The sequence below is a fragment of the Triticum aestivum genome, chromosome 6D (assembly GCF_018294505.1).
Source record: "Triticum aestivum cultivar Chinese Spring chromosome 6D, IWGSC CS RefSeq v2.1, whole genome shotgun sequence".
Lineage (NCBI taxonomy): Eukaryota > Viridiplantae > Streptophyta > Magnoliopsida > Poales > Poaceae > Triticum > Triticum aestivum.
This window is the reverse complement of record NC_057811.1, coordinates 456,451,397-456,457,396: the sequence shown is the minus strand read 5'-3', so window position 1 is coordinate 456,457,396 and position 6,000 is coordinate 456,451,397.

Genomic DNA, 6,000 nt, shown 5'->3' with positions numbered 1-6,000 from the left:
GGCGGCGGGTCTGCGCGGGAGTAGGGTCGCTTGCCGAACTGCCACTCTGCTTCTGGGAGCTTGTAGTTCGAAATATAGTTCACCAGCCAGGCCACTTCCATGTCCGGCATCTCCTTGGTGCACATCCGGCACGGGTCTTGATGCCCTCTCATCCGGATGATCAGATGAGGCCGGCCTTGAAGAGGGAGCACCCGGCGCACCACGAAGGCGGTCAGCAAGTCCGACCCCTTGAGGCCCTCCGACTCCGTCATCTCCTTGAGCCGAGCGACAACGGCGTTGGAGGCGGCCGACAGCGTCCTCGGCTTGAAAGTCCAGTTGGTGCAAGGTTCAGCCGGCGGGCCGGCTGTATAAGCCGGCAGGTTCACGAAGTTGCCCGTCGGGTGGACGTTCTTGACATAGAAGTAAGATTTTTGCCACACCTTGACCGACTGCGTCAAGCTGATGGACGGGAAGCTGTTCCCGGAGCTCGGACGTTGCACCGCGATGAAGGCTCCGCACTGGGCCGCCTCCCCCTTGATGGCGGTGCCGAGCTTGGTGTAGAAGAACTCCCCTCAGAGCTCGAGGGTGGGGAGAACGCCAAGGTAACCCTCGCAGAGGGTAACGAATGCGGACAGCAGAACCACTGTGTTCGGTGTGAGGTGGTGCGGCTGGAGGTGATAGAATTGGAGAAAGGAACGAAAGAAGCCGCTTGCCGGCATGCCGAAGCCCTGGAGGAAGTGCGACCGGAAGACGGGGCGTGGCTACAATGCAGCATGCCACCCCCGAATCTCGGGCAGAGCGTGGCTACAGTGCAGCATACCGGGCGGACGTCCCTCGCCCGGCGCGACACTGTTGCCACGCAGCCCATGACCTCACCCATGGCAGAGAAGACCATGCTCCCACTACGGGCTGTCGGTACGGTCCGCAGGCGGCGGGCCCTACCTGTCCGTGAGAAGCCAGAAGGCGGCGAGCCCAAACCAGTCGGCGCGGGGGGGGGGGCGACTCCCAGCAGGCGGCCCTCCCCCTCCCTCGAAGCTTGTGCGCCATTAATTAGAAGAGACGGGGAGTGGCTACAGTGAGTGCCCGCCAGGCGGCGGCATTGTAGCCATGCCTTCCCCGACAAAGCACACATCATCAGTGGCATTGCCACAGTACTAAGCAGTCGGCAGGACCCGCCAGCGGCGGGCGCGGCCTGTCGGCCAAGTGCGAGACAGCCAGCGGGACCCACCAGGCGGCGGGCCCCAGCGGCCGGCGAACAAGCCGGCGACCGTAGAAACTGACAGCCAGATCCTACGCCCGGCCAGATTACCATTGTACCCCTGGGGGTAGGCCTATATAAACCCCCAGAACACCCATGCAAAGGGTTGAGACCTTAGTCCACCCATACATACACATAGAGAGAGGAAGCTAGGGCAAGCCTTGTTCTTCTTCCCCCTCTAGAGCAACAGCTCAAGGAGCAAGCTTGTAGCCACCATTGTTGCTCGAGTGATCATGCGGAGACCCCGCAGAGCAGGAGTAGGGGTGTTATCTCCTAGGAGAGCCCCAAACCTGGGTAAAGTGCGCCGGCGTTTGTGTCTACGCCTTATCCCGTTTCCAGGCACCGGCGACATCTTACTAGCTCCTACCATGATATATAAGCCATCCTTTGGCATATGTCTCCCAAACCCCCGACGACTAAGCATTAGGATTGTCCCTCTGGTTGTACTAATTTTTGCAGTCGTTATGTTCGCTATATGTCCATTGCCCGATGATCAGTAAGCATCCACGTTTCCCTTCCCCATTCATCTCAAATGTAAGATTTTTTGGTACAAGGTATTGTGGTTGAGTTTCTAATTCACAATACTAATTAAGCAACTATTTTTTGTGTCGTGCAGATTCAGTTTCATATATGGTGACTCTAATGTGGATATTTGATTTTCAGTTCATGTAATTGTGAGGGTTCCTTGTTGTATCACCATTTCTATCTACCCGTACATCCAATTTCTAAGCAAAAGAGGCACATAGTCCAAGCCAAGGAATGAAGCTTAGTGTTCTTGACGTGTGTATGCTCCTTCGGCCATGGACGAAGTGGACATGGTAATTCAGTCAACTTTCTTCCAATTTGGTATCGGTTAGTCATGTATGATGACTAAGATCTGCGTACCATTTATAACATTAGTGTTGATAAGATCGCCACCCTGATGGGCATGGGTCCAAGCAAAGGCGGGAGCTGTGGTGACTCTTCCAACACGCAGTCCATGTTTTCGGTCGTCGGATCTGCACTAATTGTTAATATGTCATGTAACTCCTGTACACTTGTATACACGTTTGTATGTAACCTTTCTAGATTTTAGGATCTAACCGAGAGCCCAGGCCTGCGTGCCGCTTCCCACGGGCAGACTCGTGTATATCTTGTACTCTTGTGTAATGATGCAGTCAGTGTGAATCAGATTTCTATCGTCCAACTTGGTATCACACTACAGGTTCTCGCCATGGCCGTCGACTCCTCCTCCTCCGCGGCCACTCTCGCCGCCACGTCCTCGGCCTCTAGCGCTGCGACCTCGCCGGGTTCCCTCTCCGACTCAGGCGGCACCTCCCCTGCCTCCTCGCCGTTCATCTTCGGCGGCACCTCGGCCCCCACCTCCTCCCAGTTCGCCCCTCTCTTCTTCACTGCACCACTGCCGTCTCCCTCCGCCACCTCCTCCCAACACCCAATCTTTCGTGACAGCATCCAAAACCACATCAAATTCCTTCTCAATCCAGATGACCACAACTACCATAAGTGGAAGTCATTCTTCCTCATGGTCCTGATCCGGTACGGCGTCACCCACTTCATCGAGCACCCTCTGCCACCCAACGCCGATGCTGCCACCCGTGAGATGGACGCCCACCTTGTCCTTTGGATCTATGCCACCCTCGCTGACCCCATTGTTGATCACGTCGTCGGCGCCACCTCCGCATACGAGCTCTGGTCTCGGATCCACGACTACTTCCTCGCCAATCGGGCTGCTCGGTACATGATGCTCAACCGGCAGTACCGCAACCTCAAGCAAGGGGATCTCTCCGTCGCCGAGTACGCTCGTCGCATGAAGCTCCTCACCGCCGGGCTCGCCGACATTGACCACGCCGTCACTGAGGTGGACCTCACCACCCAATTCCTCCATGGCATTGACAAGCGCCTCGACACCATCCGTGTGGTCTTGGGGGACACGGTGCCCCTACCGCCCTTCGAGACGGTGTTCTCCCACCTCAAGCTCGCCGAGGAGAATCAAGCCCAGCGTTCTGCTGATGAGAGCGCCATGCTGCTCGCTATCCATGGTAGCGCTACCCCTCCCACGGGTTCCTCTGGTCAGGCCGCTCCATCTGGCGCACGGCAGGGTGACCGCGGCGACCGCTTCTCGGAGCGCGGTCCAGATCGCGGCGGCCCACAGCCAGGACGGGGCTCCGGTTCGCGTCAGGACGGTGCAGATCGTGGGCGCGGCCGTGGCCGCGGGCGCGGCGACCAAGGCGGGCGCGGCGGCAACACCAACCCCTACGCGCCCCAGTTCAGCCCGTACATGGGGTTCTTCGCCCCCTACGGCATGGCACTGCCCGGTTCGCGTCCTGGTTGGATCCCGCCCAACAGCGCCGGTGTGCTAGGTCCTCGCTCGGGATCCCACGCGCATGCCTACCCGATGCAGCTCCCCGCCTACCCTGCGCCGATCCCCCCACAGCAGCCATCATGGGATCACCTTGCCATGCTGCAAGCCGCCTACAGCTCTCAAGGCTTCCCCAACACTGGTGCCCCCTCCCATGAGTGGTACCTCGACAGCGGCGCTTCCTCCCACGTCACAGGCAACCCTGGTAACCTCACCTTCTTGAATTCTCGTTTAAAGCGTCATTTATCTAGTATTGTTGTTGGCAATGGTACTCATCTCCCTATTCAGGCCACCGGCTCCACCTCTCACCCTCCCCACAACTTCCATCTACGTGATGTTTTATTCTCTTCCACTGTTGTTACTAGTCTTATTTTTGTTCGTCAATTTACTAAAGACAATTCTTGCTCTATAGAATTTTACCCATTCGGTTTTCTTGTGAAGGACCTTCGCACCAGGAAAGTCATCATGATCTCCGCTAGTACCGGCGACCTCTATCCATTTTATGGCAATAACCAGGCTTGGCGTGCTGCTCTCTCCACCACTGTCTCCTCCGGCGATGTGTGGCATCGTCGCCTCGGCCACCCTAGTCCACAAACTTTGTCTTCATTAGTGGCTACTGATTTTCTCGCTCCTTGTAATAAACGTGCACACTCTCCATGTACCGCTTGTCAATTAGGAAAACAACCGCACCTTTCCTTTCCTTCCTCTAGTAGTCGCACCTTTGCACCATTTGAATTAATACATTGTGATTTGTGGACCTCTTCAGTGGTCAGTTTTTCTGGCTATCAGTATTATTTGGTTGTGCTTGAAGATTACTCCCACTTCTCGTGGACATTTCCTCTACGCCACAAATCCGACACCTCCACCACCCTATAACGCTTCTTCTCGTTTGTTCGTACCCAATACAACATAATCATCAAGGCATTGCAATGCGATAATGGCGGCAAATTCATCAACTCCTCCCTACGCACTTTCTTCTCTGCGAATGGCATTGTCTATCGTTTCTCGTGCCCCCACACTTCCCCCCAAAACGGAAAAGCCAAGCGCCTTCTTCGGACCACCAACGACATTGTGCGCACTCTCCTTGTCCAAGCCAATCTTACCCCGCCGTTTTGGGTCGAAGCACTTCATACCGCCACCTACCTTCTCAACCGGAGACCCTCTCGTGCCATTCAAAACTACACCCCATACTACATGCTTCATGGCGTTCATCCTACATACGACCATCTCCGCGTGTTTGGCTGCCTTTGTTTTCCTAATTTATATGCCACCACCGACCACAAACTCTCCCCACGCTCCACTCGCTGCGTTTTTCTGGGCTATCCCCTCGAGCATAAGGGGTACCGCTGCTACGATCTCACAACTCGTCGTGTTATAGTTTCACGTCACGTCGTCTTTGACGAAAGAATTTTTCCCTACGAGCCCCCCGCACCCTCGGCCTCTCCACGCCTCCCCACAGAAAATCCGGCGCGATCCCGCCTCCTTCAGCTTCCAGATTCGGTCGCCAACCCCGCTGATTCCTCGTTCCCCATCTCACCCACCCAATCCGATGGGACACCTCCATGCAACCCTATCTCGCCTCGCCAGCCGTCCAACAACCCCACCACCCCACCCACGAGCCCCGCCTCCACCAGCTCGCACCGGCCCACCGAATCCGCCTCGCATGCATCGCCTGCCCCACGCGCGTCCTCGGGCGATCCGCCTGCCACCCCTTCCTTCTCGGATCACGCACCCCCCGACCCTGCCCCCAGATCCTCCTCGGGTCCCGCGCCTTCCCGCTCTGGCCGGGACCCCACGCCATCTTCCTCCGATTCCGCGCCTTCCACTCCCGTTCGGCCGCGTCTTCCTGCCCGCGCCCAGCCAATCAAGCCCCCACACAACTCCCATAAAATGAAAACACGTGCCAAATCCGGATTTTGCATTCCCAAACGTCTTTTCCTCTCTGCCCAGCCGAGTTCCACCATATCTCCTATCCCTCCCACATATCGCTCGGCTCTCCAAGACCCACATTGGCAACAAGCAATGCGTGATGAATTTGATGCTTTAACCGCTAATTCGACTTGGTCTTTGGTTCCTAAGCCTACAGGTGTGAATGTGGTGACTGGCAAGTGGATCTTCCGCCACAAGTTCAACAATGATGGTACATTGGCACGGTATAAGGCGCGCTGGGTTGTTCGTGGTTTCACTCAAAAGGAAGGTGTCGACTATGACAAGGCGTTTAGTCCGGTGGTCAAACCGGCTACCATCCGCGCTGTCATCAGCATTGCTACGACGAGCTCGTGGCCCATCCACCAACTTGACGTCAAAAATGCCTTCCTCCATGGGGACCTCAAGGAGACGGTCTATTGTGCACAACCGGCTGGCTTTGTGGACTCGTCTCGTCCGGACCATGTGTGTCTCCTTC